Consider the following 19,533-nt stretch of genomic DNA (forward strand, 5'->3'; position numbering starts at 1 on the left):
TGGATTTTTACACCTTTGGCTTTAACCTTAGATGTCAGATCCGATCTCTATTAACAAACTAGCTGAACCGGGCCCGCTCCGCTGCGCCTTCTTTTACTTTATATGGAACAAAAGTTTCCTTGGAATATTTATTTTCGACAATTAAAGATCTTGAAGTGAAATACCATGCTAACTTGACTAACAGTTTAACAATATAAGTGCTAATCTGGTCTAATAATTAAAGTTTGGATGTAAGGTGTACTCCATTCTTAAAATACTTCATTTCAGCCCGATATTCTCATGATGTTTGATTTAGTGGTGTTTTCGGGGGAGAGGTGATCCCCCAGATACTTGGACCTGAAAAAATATCAGCATCGTGCTCTTCTCTAAAATACCTTTTATTTTATTGCCATTGGCTTAAGAGGAGTTTACAGGATGAGGCATCCCCAAACACATGGCCCCAAAATAGGTTATCAAATTCGTTTTCTAATATTAAATACCACGTATTTGCATGGTCGAAAATTTTTTACCCTTTGCGGGGTGTTTTGGGGAAGGGGTGATATCCTAAATATATGGTCCTAAATTTGGAATTCAAATTCGTATTCTACTCCCAAATACCTTTATTTGAGCCCCATTTTGCGATGGTCACCAAAAAATGCTGCTTGTGGGGTATTTTGAGAAAGGGGTTGACACCCAGATAATTGGTCCCGAAAGTGGGTATCAATTCTTGCTTTACCCCCAAATACCTTTCATTTAATCTCCACATTGACATGGTCGGTATATATGGCCGATTTATGGGTGTTTTGGGGATTGCGGTGGTCCCCCAAATACTAAGCACGGAAAATATATCAGCAACGTGCTCTACTCTCATATATCTATATATCATTTATTTGAACCCCATATTGCCATTGGCCTCAAAATTGGATACCAAATTCGTTTTCAGATCTCATTTAAACTCCTTATTGCAAAAGTCAGCAAATATGTCCAGTTTTTGGCCTTAAAAACTATAAATATTTAGTTCCACTCTCTTTACGACCCAAATTATCTTGGTGAGCAAATACTTCCTATTTGGGGGATGGTATGGTGGTGGGACGTCCGCTAGATAGTTGGCCCCTAATGTTGATATCAGATACGTGGTCTACTCCCAAATACCTTTAATTTGAGCCCCATGACCGGCTTGGGGGGTGTTTTGGGGGATGGGCGGCCACTCAGTGAGTTGGCCTTGAAAATATATATCGGATTCGTGTTCCACTCGAAAAACCCTCTTTTTTGAGCCTCATATTGGAAAAGTCAGCAATTACTTACTATTTGGGTGGTGTTGTGGGAGTGGGGTGGCCCCAAAGACACTTTTCCCAAATATTGATATCAGATTCGTACTTTACTCCCAAAGACCTTTCATTTGAGCCCCATTTGGGTCTGGTCGTAAATGTGTCCCCTTTGGGGAAGGTTTTTGGGGAGAGGCACTTGGTCCCACATTTGGATATCAGATTCGTATTCTACTCGCAAATACCTTTCACTTGAGTCCCATATTGCCATGGTCGATAAATATATCCGATTTAGGGGTGTTTTGGGGCTTGGGGTGGTCGCCAGAGATGGTCCGTAAGACGATTTTTTAGGTTTCCGACTGTCAAAAAGTTGTAAAAGTCGAAAACGTCGTATACTTGTATAAAACGTAGAAAAAGTCGCAAACGTCATAAACCTTAATAACTCAGTGTAAAAGTTTGATTTTTAACAAATATTATTGTCACTTATTTGTTGTTGTAGCAGTGTGTTTTACACCGAGACGGCAGCCCTTGCCGATGGAGGATTCCATCGGGTCAATCCGGTACGTACAACCGGCTGCCATGGGATTGTCACTTATTTGTTGTATATAGAAGAGTTTATATGTAAAAAAATTTCGCAATAAAAGAAATATTAAGTTTTTTTTTAATTTTTGCATTTACATTTTTCACACAATAAATTGGAAATATACATACGCAAATTTCAAGTCAATTTATAAAGTAACGTTTAAGGATTTTTTTTTTGTGAAGCAAAAAATCAATAAATTATTAGTTTTCATCAATTATATTTAGAAATTGCAATTATTTTGTATCCTTTTGCAAAATTATTTGCTTCTCCCGTTTTAATTTGCTTTTTAAAAGCTGTTGTAAACGACATATGTTAAAAATGCATGACATCTGAGGAAGTGTCAAGTGAAATGGTACATGGAGTGTTAATTATGTTATTCAATAACAATACTTAAAAATAACATTACTTATTCAATAAAATACTTAACACGTCATCTTCCATTTCACTTGACATTACCTCACATTAGCATACTTAACACGCCATCTACCATTTCACTTGACACTACCTCAGATGTCATTCATTTTATAACAATATTGGTAAAAATCGTGTAAACCTACGGTAGCTTTTTCTAATTCTGAACCGATTTTTTCCAATTTCAATATTGTTCGTCTCCAGGAGGAAAAAATTACTTATGCCAAAATTTTTAGTTAATCAGATCAAAAATTCGACATATTTTCGTTCGAATTTTTTTTTCTGTCAGAAACCTAGTTTTTTGGCTAGGTTTACGACGTTTTCGACGTATGTAATATACGTCGGAAATGTATGTCATATACGTCACTGTTTCTGACAGGCCATCTCTGGTGGTCGCCCTGGCACTAGGTCCGTCAATTGGATATCAGATACGTTTTCTTATCTTAATTACCTTTCATTTGAGTCCCATATTATCTTGATTGGTCTAAATATATATTTGGTAGGTTTTAGGGTGGGGCAGCCCCCCTAGGTACCCCATCCGAAACTTGGATACCAAATTTTTATTTTTCGGGTACTATATGAGTGCACACAAAATTTCGCTTAAATCGCACCACCCATCTCCGAGATCTGGCGTTTCTGAAAATTAGGGTAAGGGGGAGGGTCCGGCCCCCCTTCAGATATCAAAAAATGTAGTACCCTATTTTCACCACGGGGTCATTATGCACCATCTGTGAAAATTTCAAGAAAATCGGTTCAGCCGTTTCTGAATCTATAGGGAACACACAAACAAACAAACAAACCTACAAACAAACACATATTGATTGATATATATAAGATTTAAATTTCCATGAAATAAATTGTTTTTTCATTCCACCCTCGTTTTGTAGACCTAACGTCTAGTACACATTTAGTGAATCAACCTTTTTCTCTTGCTGCCGATGTCGATGCCGCCACCGCTATTGTTGGCTTTCGTACTCCATATGCTAGAGATATGTTCCCCTGAGCTTTGAGTACTTTGCACGGCTTCTATTTGCAATTGAAAGCGAGAGTAAAATATAGAAATCATTTCGTGATTAGAGTTTGATTTGTTTAGTAATTTGCTTTGAAAAAATACACGCGCTCGGACAAACGACGCAAGTATTAGAGCTCACAGCGTTTTTGGTCTCTCCGCGATGGGTGTAGTTTTTACTTTGGCGTTTTTTCACGCCAATGTATGGGATGAATGAATGAAATGAGATCTTTTTATGTTTCACAGATTATTGTGGCGTTCATTGTTTGCAGTGCCATAGCAAAAATATTCTTGCATCAAATTGTAAAATGAACGGTGCAACATGTCGCTCACATATATTGACGAATAATAAATAAATTCACACCTTGTTTTGTTTCCAATTTATTCTGGCACTGTGATTATTAAAATTTGTTGATGCTTAATTAACCATGTTTTGTTTTTTTTGCATGATCTATACTTAATAAATGGTTGAACGGATTATGTGATTGGTTTTGGAAAACAATGCAAAAGGATTTAGAATTTGCATTCCTCTCACTTTTCGTGGGAGCTAAAAGATTAAAGCATCGAACCACTTTACAGCGTTTGGTTTTAGTCACTGCGAGGCACTACATACTGAGAAATATTTATGAAACATTTGTCTTTAAATGAAACAAATTTTGAGAAAAAAACCATCAAAAAGAGAAACTTAAAATAATTTTGTGATAAAATCATTTACTATTAAAAACCAGTAGGGAAAGTCAAAAGTTTGGCAGATCCTTCTATATAATACCCTACACCTATCCTACAATTATAATTCGAGCAATATATAAATATACTAGCTGGCCAGCTCCGCTGCACCTTCTTTTACTTTATATGAAACAAAATTTTCCTTGGAATATTTATTTTCGACAATGAAAGAGCTTTTAGTGAAATACCATGCTACGAAAATGGTATATCGCTTGGCAAAAAGTTAAACAATTATCTGAATCCCATATGATCTCTATTGGTCTACGAATTTAAGTTTGAATGTAAGGTGTGTTCCATTCTTAAAATACTTTATTTCAGACCGATATTCTAATGATGTCAGATTTATGGGTGTTTTTGGTGGTAAGGTGGTCCCCCAGGCACTTGGCCCAGAAAAAATATCAGCATCGTGCTCTTCTCTCAAATGCCATTTATTTAAACTCCATATCGCCATTGATTTTGAGGGGAGTTTACAGGATGAGGCGTCCCCCAAACACATGGCCCCAAAATTGGTTATCGAATTCGTTTTCTAACCTCAAATAACTTTCATTTGAGCCATATATTGGCATGGTCGAAAAATGTTTACCCTTCGGGGGGTGTTTTGAGAAAGGGGTGATGCCCTAAATACATGAACCTACATTTGGATATCAAATTCATATTCTATTCCTAAATACCTTTATTTGAGCCCCATATTGCGATGGTCACTAAAAAATTGCTGTTTGTGGGGTATATTGGGAAAGGGGTAGACCCCAGAAAATTGGTCCCGAAAATGGGTATAAATTCTTGCTCTACCCCCCATACCTCTCATTTAAGTTCCACATTGACATGGTCGGTAAATATGCCCGATTAAGGGGTGTTTTGGGGATTGGGGTGGTCTCCCAAACACTAAGCCCTGAAAATATATCAGCAACGTGCTCTATTCTCATAAATAGATATATCATTTATTTGAATCCCATATTGCCATTGGCCTCAAAATTGGATATCAAATTAGTTTTATAATCTCATTTAAACTCCTTATTGCAAAAGTCAAAAAACTGAAAATATTTAGTTCCACTCTCTTTAAGACCCAAATTGTCTTGGTGAGCAAATATGTCATATTTGGGGGTGTTTATAGTGGTGGGACGTCCGCTAGACAGTTGGCCCCTAATGTTGACATCAGATACGTGGTCTACTCCCACATACCTTTAATTTGAGCCCCATATTCCCATAGTCGGCTAACATGACCGGCTTGGGGGGTGTTTTGAGGGATAGGCAGCCACTCAGTGAGTTGGCCTGGAAAATTTATATCGAATTCGTGTTCTACTCTAAAAACCCTGTGGTTTGAGCCTCATATTGCAATGGTCAGCAAATACTTCCTATTTGGATGGTGTTATGGGAGTGGGGAGGCGCCATAGACACTTTTCTCGAACATTGATATCAGATTCGTGCTTTAATCCCAAAGACCTTTCGTTTGAGCCCCATATTGCTATGGTTGTAAATTTGTCTTCTTTGGGGTATGTTCTCGGGGCGGCCCTTCAAACACTTGGTCCAACATCTGGATATCAGATTCAAATATCTTTTATTTAAGCCCCATATTGCCATGGTCATTAATACAGTCCTATTGGCGGGGTGTTTCGGGGAAGGAGTGGACCCCCAGAAACGTGGTCCCAAATTTGAATATCAGATTCGAATTTTACTCGCAAATACATTTCATTTGAGTCCCATATTGCCATGGTCGGTAAATATGTCCGATGTAGGGGTGTTTTGGGGGTTGGGGTGGTCCCCCTAACACTTGGTCCGACAGGTGGATATCCGATACGTTTTATAATCTTAAATACCTTTCCTTTGAGTCCCATATTGTCGTGATTGGTGTATATATATGTTTGGCAGATTTAAGTGTGATAGAGATAATGAGCTGAAACTTTGCACAGATTGTTTTTCTGTCCATTAGCAGGTTACGTTCGAAGATAGGCTATATCGGGCTATATCTTGATATAACCCCGATATAGACCGATCTGCCGATTTAGGGTTTCAGGCCCATAAAAGCCATATTTATTATCCGATTTTGCTGAAATTTGGGACAGTTAGTTGTGTTGGGCCCTTAGACACCCTTCGTCAATTTGAACCAGATCGGTAAAGATTTGGATATAGCTGCCATATAGACCGATTATCCGATTTAGGGTCTTAGGCCCATAAACGGCGCATTTATTATCCGATTTTGCTGAAATTTGGGACAGTGAGTTGTCTTAGGCCCTTTGACAACTTTCTTTTATTTGGCCCTGATCCATTCAGATTTGGATATAGCTGCCATATAGACTGATTTCTCGATTTAAGGTTTTGGTCCCTGAAAAGGCGCATTTATTGTCCAATGTTGCCGAAATTTGGGACAGTGGGTTATGTTAAGCCCCTCGATATACTTCTGCAATATGGCACAGATCGGTCAGGATTTGGATATAGCTGGCATATAGACCGATTTCTCGATTTATGGTTTTGGGCCTGTAAAAGGCTCATTTATTGTCCAATATCGCTGAAATTTGGGGACAGTGAGCTGTGTTAGGCCCTTCGACGTCCTTCTTGAATTTGGCCCAGATCGGTCCAGATTTGAATATAGCTGCTATATAGACCGATCTCTCGATTTAAGGTTTTGGGCCCATAAAAGGTGCATTTATTGTCTGATGTCGCACACACAGGTCATACAAAAAATCTTCAGTTTCAATATACAAATAATCGTTTGAAAAATAATACTTATGTTATCCATATCAGAGGTTCTTATGCAAGCTAAGCATCCAACATTAACAATAAACAAGCAGGAGCGTTCATAAACACATATCCAAAAATAGCTAGCCAACTGCCAAAAATCCCACACAAACACACAAAGTACAGGTTAGAGCATTAGAATCTCATTTTCGCAGACTTTCCCTTGATCACAAGCTGAGGCAGATACCTTCATGTAAATATATAAGTGCCTTAAAGCGGCCCATCAAGATGAATTAGAGTTAAAATCAACCGCTAATTCCCTAATTGTTTGCGTTATTTGGTAACGCTTCAATAATTTCAAATTAATTTCGCAGTTCAGATTGTCAGTTAATACTGCGGAAATTCAATGACTTTTCTAAAAGTAATGGTACTTTATTTTCATTATATGACAAATACATTTTTTCTCTTTACACAGCTGCAACATAGTGGGAATTTACTATAGTGCCGTTAATTATTTTGTCTTACTTTGCTTATTTAGTTCGATTAGTATGCACCAGAATACGGCCACCATTCATTATGTGCATAAAATGACTGCCTTTTGAGCTGTCTACACAGACTTCTTATGGTGGGAGTTATTTTTTTGACCGCAATCCCATTGAATTGCAAAGACTAAAGGCATACGAAGTAGTGCAGTGACAGTAAAAATGATTAAAGTTTGGTTTTTATTTATGGCCAATAATTTGTTCAAACCAAAATGATGGAAAATAATCATAATGGAATTACAACAAAATTATATGTCACCGCTTAAAAGTAGTTGATTTTTTTTTTTTTTTTTTTGGGGGGGGCAAGCATTTTGTAACAATTTTTCATTGTTCCATTACAAATTTTGCCGTAATTAAATGCATGTAATCATCTCAAGGTTATCACGACATGTAACGGATCAATAAGCGACCCAACAAAACAGTTAACAAATCATAAACAATTGGCCATTTGTGAGAAGGGAGAAACAAACGACCGCACAAAATCCGCCACAGATGTCAAGTAACCGTTAAAGGCTTCAGGCATGAATTAACATAATTGTGTGGCGGATTTGGAGGAAACCCCTGACAAAAACCAACAAAACAGATAAAAATGTGAAAAGTTCGGCCGTGCCGAACTTTGGATACCCACCACCCCAAACAGTCTGAACTGGATCATATTTGGATCGGATGTTGGGCGGTTTAAAACAATCTAAATGTAGTCCTATATTAACCATATTTGGGTTAGATTTAGGGAGGCCTAAAACAATTAAAATTTGAACGAAATCTGGCAATAAATAAAGCCTTTAAAGGTCTCAGACCCTAAATCGCCAGATCGGTCTATATGGCAGCTATATCAAAATTTAGTCCGATCTGAACTATATTTGTGTTGAATATCGGGAGGCTTAAGACAACTGACTAATTAAAATTTCAGCGAAATCCAGTAGTAAATGCAGCTTTTATAGGGCTTCAGATCCTTACCCGCCAGATCGGTCTATATGGGTTGCCCAAAAAGTAATTGCGGATTTTTTAAAAGAAAGTAAATGCATTTTTAATAAAGCTTAGAATGAACTTTAATCAAATATACTTTTTTTACACTTTTTTTCCAAAGCAAGCTAAAAGTAACAGCTGATAACTGACAGAAGAAAGAATGCAATTACAGAGTCACAAGCTGTGAAGAAATTTGTCAACGCCGACTATATGAAAAATCCGCAATTACATTTTGGGCAACCCAGTATATCCAAAAAGAGTCCAATCTTAACCATATTTGTGTTGGATATCAAGAGTCTTAAAACAACTCATTGCTTCAAATTTCAGAGAGTAAACAAGCAAAAAGGCGTAAAAAGTTGAGCCGGGCCGAACTTTGCATACCCACCACCTCGGGTATATATGTAGACCATTTTTCGTCAAAATCCGGTGAAAAATGCATACCTTATGCTCTAAACCAGCAAATCGGAATATGTTCCGATTTAAACCAAATACTAAAACGCAAAAGTCATTGTCCTATTGTGTATAACAAAATATTGATCTTTTTAGTAGCTATATCTAAAAATTAACCGTTCTTATCCATATGCAACATGGGTGTCGAAAAGCCTAACATAAGTCACCTGTGTCAAATTTCAGTGAAATCGGATTGTAAATACGCCTAGACTTTAAATCGAGATATCGGTCTATATGGCAGCTATATCCAAATCTGGACCGATTTGGGCCAAATTGCAAAAAAATGTCGAAGGGCCTAACACAACTCACTGTCCCAAATTTCGGCGAAATCGCACAATAAATGCGCCTTTGATGGCTCCAAATCCTTAAATCAAGATATCGGTCTATATGGCAGCTATATCCAAATCTAGACCGATCTGTGCCATATTATAAAAGTATGTCGAGGGGCTTTCACTGTACCACATTTCGGCGACATCCGACAATAAATGCGCTTTTTATGGGCTCAAAGCCTTAAATCGAGAGATCGGTCTATATGACAGCTATATCCAAATCTGGACCGATCTGTGCCATATTGGAAAGATATGTCAAGGGGCTTAACTTAACTCACTGTCCCAAAATTCGTCGACATGCGACAATAAATGCGGTTTTTATGGGCCCATAGACTTAAATCGAGAGATCGGTCTATATGGCAGCTATATCCAAATTTGGGCCGATCTGTGCCATATTGCAAAAAAATTTCGAAGGGTCTAACACAACTCACTGTCCCAAATTTCGTCGACATCCGACAATAAGTGCGGTTTTTATGGGCCCATAGACTTAAATCAAGAGATCGGTCTATGTGGCAGCTATATCCAAATCTGGACCGATCTGTACCATATGGTAAAAGTATGTCGAGGGGCTTAATTTAACTCACTGTCCCAAATTTCGGCGACATTCGACAATAAATGCGCTTTTTATGGGCTCAAATCCTTGAATCGAGAGATCGGTATATATGGCAGCTATATCCACATCTGAACCGATCTGGGCCATATTGAAGAAGGATGTTGAAGGGCCTAACACAACTAACTTTTCTAAATTTCAGCAAAATCGGATAACAAATATGGCTTTTATGGGCCTAAGACCCATAGTTGGCGGATCGGTCTATATGGCAGCTATATCCAAATCTGGACCGATTTGAGCCAAATTGTAGAAGGATGTTGAGGGACTTAATTTAACTCACTGTCCTAAATTTCAGCGAAATCGGATAATAATTGTGACTTTTATGGGCCAAAATCGGCGGATTGGTCTATATGGGGGCTATATCAAGATATAGTCCGATATAACCCATCTTCGAATTTAACCTGCTTATGGACAAAAAAGAATCTGTGCAAAATTTCACCTCAACATCTCTATTTTTAAGGACTGTAGCGTGATTTCAACAGACAGAGGGACAGACGGACGGACATGTCTAGATCGTCTTAGATTTTTACACTGATCAAGAATATATACTCTATAGGGTCGGAGATGGATATTTCGATGTGTTGCAAACGGAATGACAAAATGAATATACCCTCTCTCCTATGCTGGCGGGTATAAAAAAGAGACAATTGAAACAATGTGATGTAAAATGCTAAAAATAGATGAAAGCCATTGCAGCTCTTGTTAAGATCACTCCGTTGTTTTATTGGTTTTTATTTCTCTTTGCTGAGCTCTTTTGAGAGATTTTAATCTCTCCAATTGCAATGCACTCACATTAAATGCATCCAATTGAAACTGTCATTCATTTGGAATATGGGTCATGATGTATGATAGAAAATCCGGATAAAGTGTTGCGTCAAAAACCAATTACAATGAAGACTTTTGTATTGTTGGCATTTATGCAGGTCAAATGGGGATTTTGAAATAAAATTTTGCAAATAAAAAAAAAATATATTAAAAAAAAGTTTCTACATTTTATCCTTGAAGAAAATTTTTTCAAAAAATTCCTATATCAGTTTCATTTATGCTAATGTATTTAAATTTGACTTTAAAATTTTTTTTTTAAATAATAACTATTTTTTATATAAAACAAGCCCAACCGGGCCCGCTCCGATGCTCCTTCTTTAACTCTGTAATTTCTTTTTAGGGTGGAGACACTTCGCCCTGAATGCGAATATCGAGTTCGTGTCATTGTAGTCTATGACGCTGAACGCGTTCGAATCCTGTCGAGAACATCGGACAAACCGTTGTTTATACCCTCTTAATGTTGGCGACATTTCTGATGCACAATGCCATGCATGGTAATTTAAAAAATGTTCACCAAAGAGGTGTCGCACTGCGGACTCCGTTCGGATTCGGCTATAATAAAAGGTCCCTTATCATTGAGTTTAAACTTGAATCGGAAACCACTCATTGATATGCAAGTATTTGCCACTCCTCGGTTCCTGGTGGTAATGTTCTTCCTTAGGACAATGTTTTCATTAGGGGAGGGATGGCACCTCAGACATTTCGACTCAAATATTGATATCAAATTCGTGCTGCACTTCCTTAATCCCTTCAATTTGAGCACCATATTGCCATGGCCAATAGATGTGAACCGTTTGAAGGATGTTTTGAGGCTGGGGCGGCCACCGACACTTTTCACTGAAAATAGTTTGTTCAAATTCGTTCTTTATTCACAACTGAAATGAAGTTCAGTTTAGGGGGTGCTTTAGGGCGTACCCCAAAACATTTGGCTCCAAAATTGGATATCAAATTCGTTTTATACTCTCACATACCATTTATTTGAGTCTCATATTGTCACAATGGGTCAAATAACCCATTGAAGTATCATTAGGAGGAAAAGCGTTACCTAGACATGAGCGCAAATTTTAATGTCATATTCGTAATCTACTCCCAAATGCCTTTTATTTAAGTCCTAAATAGCCATGGTCGACTAATTTGCCCATTTGTGGGTATTTGGGGGTGGGGCGACCTCACATTACTTGTACCTAATGTTATATGCCATGTTTGTAATCTACTGTCTAATGCTTTTCATTTGCGTCCCATAGCGACATGAACTTCGAATATATCTGTTTAGAGGAGTTTTGAGGTTGGGGGGGGGGGGGTGGCCCACTGTGTACTTGGACCCAAATTTTAATATCATATTTGTTTCCTGGTCTATAATACCTTTCATTTGATACCCTTATTGTGCCCATCGAACCACTTTCGGATATGGGTGGCGTTTTTGGGGTTAGGGGGAGGGTCCACCTTCACCCGATATTTAAAAATTATATAGCCTATGTTTCATTTCAGACAAACGTACACAATCTATGAAAATTTTAAGAAAATCGGTTCAGCCAAGTATCATATAGTCATAATGGGTCTACTGTCGTTTTTGAGGGGTGGCATGACCCCTTATACTTCGATCTGATTTTGTATGCCAGATTCGAAATCTACTCTCGAGTACCTATCAATTGAGCCCCATATTGAAATGAACGTCCAATATGTCTATTTGGGGGAGTTTTGGGGTTGCGGTGGCCCGATGGATACTTAGGCTCAAATTTTAATACCATATTCGTATTCTTATCTCCAATACCTTTCATTTGATACCTATATTGTCCCGATCGGTCTACTTTTGATTTTGGGTTGTGTTTTTGACATAAGGGGGAGGGTCCGTCCCCCTTCTGATACCGAAAAATTATATAGCCTATGTTCCCTTCCAGACCAACTTACACAATATGCGAAATTTTTGGAGAAAATCGGTTCTGCCGTTTTTCAGTCTATACGGAACAAACAAACCGAGTCCCATATATTCGAGATTGGCTAATGGGCCCATTTTGGGCATTTTTGTGGGGGTGGGGTGACCCCCTATACTCCGACTTGAATTTGTATATCAGATTCGTTATATACTCCCGCATATTTTTTATTTGATAACCATATTGCCCTTATCGGTCGACATTTGATTTTGGGTGGTGTTTTTGGGGTAACGGTGGAGGGTCCGCCCCCTTCCGTTATCCATAAATTATAAAGCCTATTCCTACTTCCTGATCATATTCGTAATCTACTCCCGAATACCTTTCATTTGAGTCCCATATTGTCATTATCGTCAAATAAATCTATTTTAAGGTGTTTTTGGGCTGGGGCGGCCCCCCCGTTACTTGGACCCAACTTTTATTATGAAATTCGTACTCTGCTCTTGAATACCTTTCATTTGAATCCTATATTGTTCCCATCGTTCCACTTTTATTTTTGGGTAGTACTTTTGGGGTAAGGGGGAGGGTCCGCCCCTCTTCCGATATCAAAAAATTATATATCCTATGTTTCCTTGCAGACCAACCTACACAATCTGTGAAAATTTCAAGGTAATCGGTTCAGCCGTTTTTGAGTCTATACTGAACAAACAGACAAACTGTCATATAGTCGGCGTTGACAAATTTTTTAAACGGCTTGTGACTCTGTAATTGCATTCTTTCTTCTGTCCGTTATCAGCTGTTACTTTTAGCTTGCTTTAGAAAAAAAGTGTAAAAAAAGTATATTTGATTAAAGTTCATTCTAAGTTTTATTAAAAATGCATTTACTTTCTTTTAAAAAATCCGCAATTACTTTTTGGGCAACCCAATATATACAAATAGAATTTTATATATAAGATGTTATATAGATTCAAAACTATTACTTTCAAATATTTATTTATGATTTTTTTTTTTTTGAGTTCATAATGCTGCTTCCTAACAAACATTCAATTAAAACCACTATGTTGACACATTGAATCAAAAATCAAAAGACTTAAGCAACAAACTTGCTTTGATCGACATACCAGTAAATGCGACAGCATAAATAAATAATTACCATGTAAACTCATATACATAGTGTTCAATTCCAATTTCAATTTATTATTACAACAAAGGAAATTCTGAGCCCCCTTTAAATACAGCCTTTTTTACAACTTCTTAGTCACAATTTGTTTAATACATATCACAATAAAGTCAAAAATTATACACCGTAACAAAGGCAATCTTATGGATAGGAAACAATTGCACAATGCACTACAATAAAATAGTAAACAACAATTATTGAGACCAAAAACAATGGGAAATGGATCGCTGTTTGATACAAATCGAAATCAATAAATTATTGTGCAAAACACACCCATTTTCAACATCAAAGAACGTAGGTATTTGGGCAAATTTTGGAAAAACAAGGAATTTTTGGAGAAGTATAAAAAGATGGCAGTGGTTTTGGGGATGGTATACCATGACAAAGCTCGCAATATTTGAGACTGAGAGCTTTGTTATGAAATTTGAGACAGTGAATTGTATTGGGCCCTTCGACATCCTTCATCAATTTGGCTCTGATTGGTCCAGATTTGGATATAGGTGCCACATAGACCGATCCCACGATTTAGGGTCTTAGGCCCATAAAAGCCACATTTATTATCCGATTTCGCTGAAATTTGGGACAGTGCTTTGTGTTAGGCTCTGCGACATTTTTCTGCAACTTGGTCCAAATCGGTCCAGATTCCAAATCTGCCATGTAGACCGATATCTCGATTTAATGTCATGGCCCCATAAAAGTCGCACATATAATCCGATTTCACTGAAATTTGACACAGTGACTTATGTTAGTCTATTCGACATCCGTGTTGTATATGGTTCAGATCGGTTAATTTTTAGATATAGCTTCTGTACTTATTAATATTTGGTCCAAATCGGAACATATTTCGATATAACTGCTATGGGACATGATGAAAGGTGGTTCACAAAAATTTATAACAAATCACTATGTGCAAAGTTTTAGCCAATTCGGTGCAACTGCTATTTCCAGGATCACAAGACATCAACTCGGGAGATTTTTATGGGACATATATCCGGTTATGAACCAATTTGGACAGTACATGGCACGGTTTTTGGAGGTCCTAACAGGAGATCGGTTTATTTGGAGCCATATCAGCTTATACACCGATGAGAACCATATTTGGCTCATTTGTTGTAAGTCATAAAAGAACACTGAGTGCAAAATTCAAGTTAGATCGTTAGGTGTCAAATCTGGAGATGGGTTCATATGGGAGCTACATCAGGTTATACACTGATTTGAATTATAGTTACAACAAATTCCATACGAATTCTTCAAACAGATAACTTTTTGGTAGCATTATGCAATGCGTATACAAGAATTTACAATGAATGCGATTAATTAGAGACACTTCAAAACAGCGTAATATTTACAATCCATAACAAATAAAAAGGCGTTCAATTCGGCCGGGACGAACTTTGAACACCCAATACCTCGGGTATATATTGTATGTAAACCACCTTTCATCAAAATTCGGTGAAAATTTCATACCTTATGTCCCATAGCAGTTATATCGAAATATGTTTCGATTTGGACCAAATACTAATAACAATAGTAGCTAAATCTAAAACTAAACCGAACTGAACCATATACGACAGGGATGCCGAAAAAAATGTCAGTGAAATCGGACAACAAATGCGTCTTTTATGGGCCCAAACCCTTAAATCGAAAGACCGGTCTATATGGCAGCTATATTCAAATCTGGACTGATCTGGGCCAAAATGAAGAAGGACGTCGAAGAGCCTAACTAAACTCACTGTCTCAAATTTCAGCGACATCGGATAATAAATGCGCCTTTTATGGCCATGAAACTTAAAAACGAGAGATCGGTCTATATGGCAGCTACATCCAAATTTGGACCGATCTGTGCCATATTGCAGAAGTATGTCAAGAGGCTTAACTTAACTCATTGTTCCAAATTTCAGGAAAATCGGATAATTTCAACAAAATCGGATAACAAAATAAAATATGGCCTGAAAACCTTAAATCGAGAAATCGGTCTATATGGCAGCTATATCCAAATCTGAACCGATCAAGGCTATACTGAAGAAAGTTGTCGAAAGGCCTAGGACAACCCACTATTCCAAATTTCAGCAAAATCGGATTATAATAACGGCTTTTATGGGCCTAAGACCTAAAATCGGAGGATCGGTCTATATAGCAGCTATATCTAAATCTGGACCGATCCGGGCCAAATTGTAGAAAGGTGTCGAAGAGCCTAAAATAACTCACTGTCCCAAATTTCAGCAAAATCGCATAATAAATGTGGCTTTTAGGGGCCTAAGACCCTAAATCGGCGGATCGGTCTATATGGCAGTTATATTCAAATCTTGACCGATCTGGGCTAAATTGAAAAAAAGATGTCGAAGGGCCCTACACAACTCAGTGTCCTTAATTTCAGCAAAATCGATTAATAAATTTGGCTTTTATGGGCCTTAGACCCTTAATCGGAGGATCGTTCTATATGGCTGCTATAACCAAATCTGGACCGATCTAAGCCAAATTGACGAAGTATGTCGAAGGGCCTAACACAACTCACTGTCCCAAATTTCAGCAAAAATGGATAATAAATGTGGCTTTATGGGCCTAAGACCCTAAATCGGCGGATTGGTCTAATGGGGGGCAATATTAAGATATAGTCCGATATAGCCTATTTTCGGACTTAACCTGCTTATGGACAAAAAAAAAAAAGAATCTATGCAAAGTTTCAGTTCAATATCTCTAGTTTTAAAGACTGTAGCGTGATTTCAACAGGCAGACGGACGAACATATCTAAACCGTTTTGGCAGCTATATCTAAATACAGTCCGATCTGAACCATATTTACGTCAGATATCGGGAGTCTTGAAATAACCCACTGTATTAAATTTCAGCGAATTCGGGTAGCAAATAAAGCTGTTATGGGTTTCAGACCCTTTATCGGGAGATCGGTCTATATGACAGCTATATCAAAATATAGAGCGATCTAATCCATATTTAGGTCAGATGTTGGGAGGCTTGAAATAACCCACTGTTGCAAATTTCAGCGAAGTCGGGTAATAAATAAAGCATTTATGGTCTTCAGACCCTTTATCGGTCTATATTGCAGTTATATCTAAATAAAGTCCGATCTGAACCATATTTAGGTTAGTTGTCGGAACTTCTCACTGTTTCAAATTTCTTCAAAATCGGATGAAAAATAAAGTTTTAATGAGCATTAGACCCTTTATCGGAAAATCGATCTATATAGCATCTATATCCAAATATGGTCCGATTTGGCCCGTTCAAATAGCGTGCATCAAAAAGACGTATCTGTGCCAAATTTGAGCTCAATATCTCAATTTTTTAAGACTCTAGAGTGATTACAACAGACGGACGGACAGACACACGGACATAATTAAATCGTCTTAGAATTTTACGACGATCCTAAATATATACACTTTGTAGGGTCGGAAATTGATATTTCGAAGTGTTACAAATGGAATTACTAAATGAATATACCCCCTATCCTACGGTGGTGGGTATAACAAGTAAAAGCGTGCTAAGAACGGCCGGGCTTTCTTATATGCCCTCCACCATAGATCGCATTTGTCGAGTCCTCTTCCCGGTATCTCTTTTTAGAGAAACAAAAGATAAAAGAAAATAATTGATATGCTATTGAAGCTATATCATAATTGACCATAATTGATTCGGACCATAATTGAATTGAACGCTGGAGACCATAATAGAAGACATTGTGTACAATATCAACCAATTCGAATAAGAATAGCGCCCTTAAGGTGCGCTATGAGAGCTGTATCAGGCTATGGATCTACTCAGATCATGCAGGTAATGAAAGAAGTCATTGTACAAAATTTCAGCCAAATCGGATAATAATTGCGCCCTCTAGACGCTCAAGAAGTCAAGATCCCAGAACGGTTTATATGGGAGCTTTATTAGCTATTTTAAACCGTTTCAGACCATATTTGACACGTATGTTGAAGGTCATTGGAGAAGCCGTTGTACAACACTTCAGCCAAATCGGATAGAAAGTGCGCCCTCTATACTCTAAAGAAGTCACGATTCAACATTGGTTTACATGGCATACTTACCACAGTTGTTGGAAGTCATAGCGAAACGCGTCATGCAAAGTTTCAGCCAAATCGGATATGAATTGCGCCCTCTAGAGGCCAAAATAGTCAAGACCCCAGATCGATTTGTATGACAGCTATATCAAAACATGGGCCGATATGGCCCAATTACAGTTCCAACCGAATCCTTTATGGGATGATAGACGATATTAAAATTTTTGATTTATGTTTGAGGGCAGTTTTTGTTTGATTTTCAAATATAAAAAACCGCCTAGTTCAGCTGTAACGAAACTTGGGCAATCAATACCAATGTTTCCGATAAAAATGTAAATCAGTTTCTATCTGGATTATTTTTATACCCACCACCGAAGGATGGGGGTATATTCATTTTGTCATTCCGTTTGCAACACATCGAAATATCCATTTCCGACCCTATATATACTTGATCAGCCTAAAAATCTAAGACGATATAGCCATGTCCGTCCGTCTGTCCGTCTGCCTGTTGAAATCACGCTACAGTCTTTAAAAATAGAGATATTGAGCTGAAACTGTGCACAGATTCTTTTTTGTCTATGAGCAGGTTAAGTTCGAAGATAGGCTATATCGGACTATATCTTGAAATAGCCCCCATATAGACCGATCCTTCGATTAAGTGTCTTAGGCCCATAAAAACCACATTTATTTTCCGATTTTGCTGAAATTTGGGAAAGTGAGTTGTGTTAGGCCCTTTCGACATCCTTCGTTAATTTGGCCCAGATCGATTCATATTTGGATATAGCTCTCATATATGCCGATCCTACGATTTAGGAACTTAGACCCATAAAAGCCACATTTATTGGCCGATGTCACCGAAATTTGGGACAGTGAGTTAAGTTAAGCCCCTAGACATACTTTTGCATTTTGGCTCAGATCGGTCCAGATTTTGATACCGCTGCCTTATAGACCGATCTCTCGTTTTTAGGTTTTGGGGCCATAAAAGCCATATTTATAATTCGATTTTGCTGAAATTTGGGACAGTGAGTTGTGTTAGGCCCTACGACATACTTCCGACCCAGATCGGTCCAGATTTGGACATAGCAGCCATATTAACCGAACTTTCGATTTAATGTTTTGGGCCCATAAAAAGCTCATCTATTGTCCGATGTTGCCGAATTTTGCGACAGAGAGTTGAGTTAAGCCCCTCCACATATTTCTGCAATTTGGTCTAGATCGATCAAGATATGCGTATAGCAAATCTTGGCCCCAAAGATTGAGATTTCCAAGAGCTTAAAAAGTCAAATCTCGTGATCGAATTAGGAGAGGGGCTGTACCTTGTTTCCTCCAACACTTATGTTAGAGGACAGAAGTATACTTATCATGCGCATATAGTCGGCACCGCACGGCTTTGAAATTTCCCTACTTGGTTTTCTATGACAGTTTTTTGCCTATTACAACTTTTATTGCTTGTTTACATATCAAATCTACTTTAAACGCCCAGAAATTTTTTCTACAAAACGTAGTTGGCAAACTGGGATCCATTCCCCTATTGTGCACTGGTAGTAAAATGTAACCATTCATTTTCATGGCACTCAAGTTAAAGGGGATTTCAACAACTCCCAAGTTTACAGACGCGCATTTGTTCCATTGTGGCTTCAAATGGTTTATCTGGGATTGGGCTTGACCTTGCCCAAGGCATACTAATGAAAGAGTAATGATTAAATTAAACCAACAAATCAAAAGTACATTAAACAAAATAAACTTTAATGATTGAATTAACATCGTTTAATAGCTTGAGCTCATGAAAGAAGCACCCTTTCGATACTTGGGGGTAAATCACGCATTGTATGCAATTTCTTACTAACTCACTGGCTATGTCAGCACTAATGGCCTGGCTTATATCAATAAATTAATTGAGCCAAAAACAAAAATGTTCAGGCGGTCTCTGTAAAAACTTCGATAATTCAAGGTTTGAAGTCTAAGCAAGAAAATTAATATGAAATTGTAGCCAGGGAATCAAATCTAAGCCAAAAAAACAAAATAATCACTAACAGCTGATGGATAGAAGATAAAAGTGCTGATAATAAATCAAAGTCCTAGGCAGTTAAGCAAAACTG

The sequence above is a fragment of the Stomoxys calcitrans genome, chromosome 1 (genome assembly GCF_963082655.1).
Source record: "Stomoxys calcitrans chromosome 1, idStoCalc2.1, whole genome shotgun sequence".
Taxonomy (NCBI): domain Eukaryota; kingdom Metazoa; phylum Arthropoda; class Insecta; order Diptera; family Muscidae; genus Stomoxys; species Stomoxys calcitrans.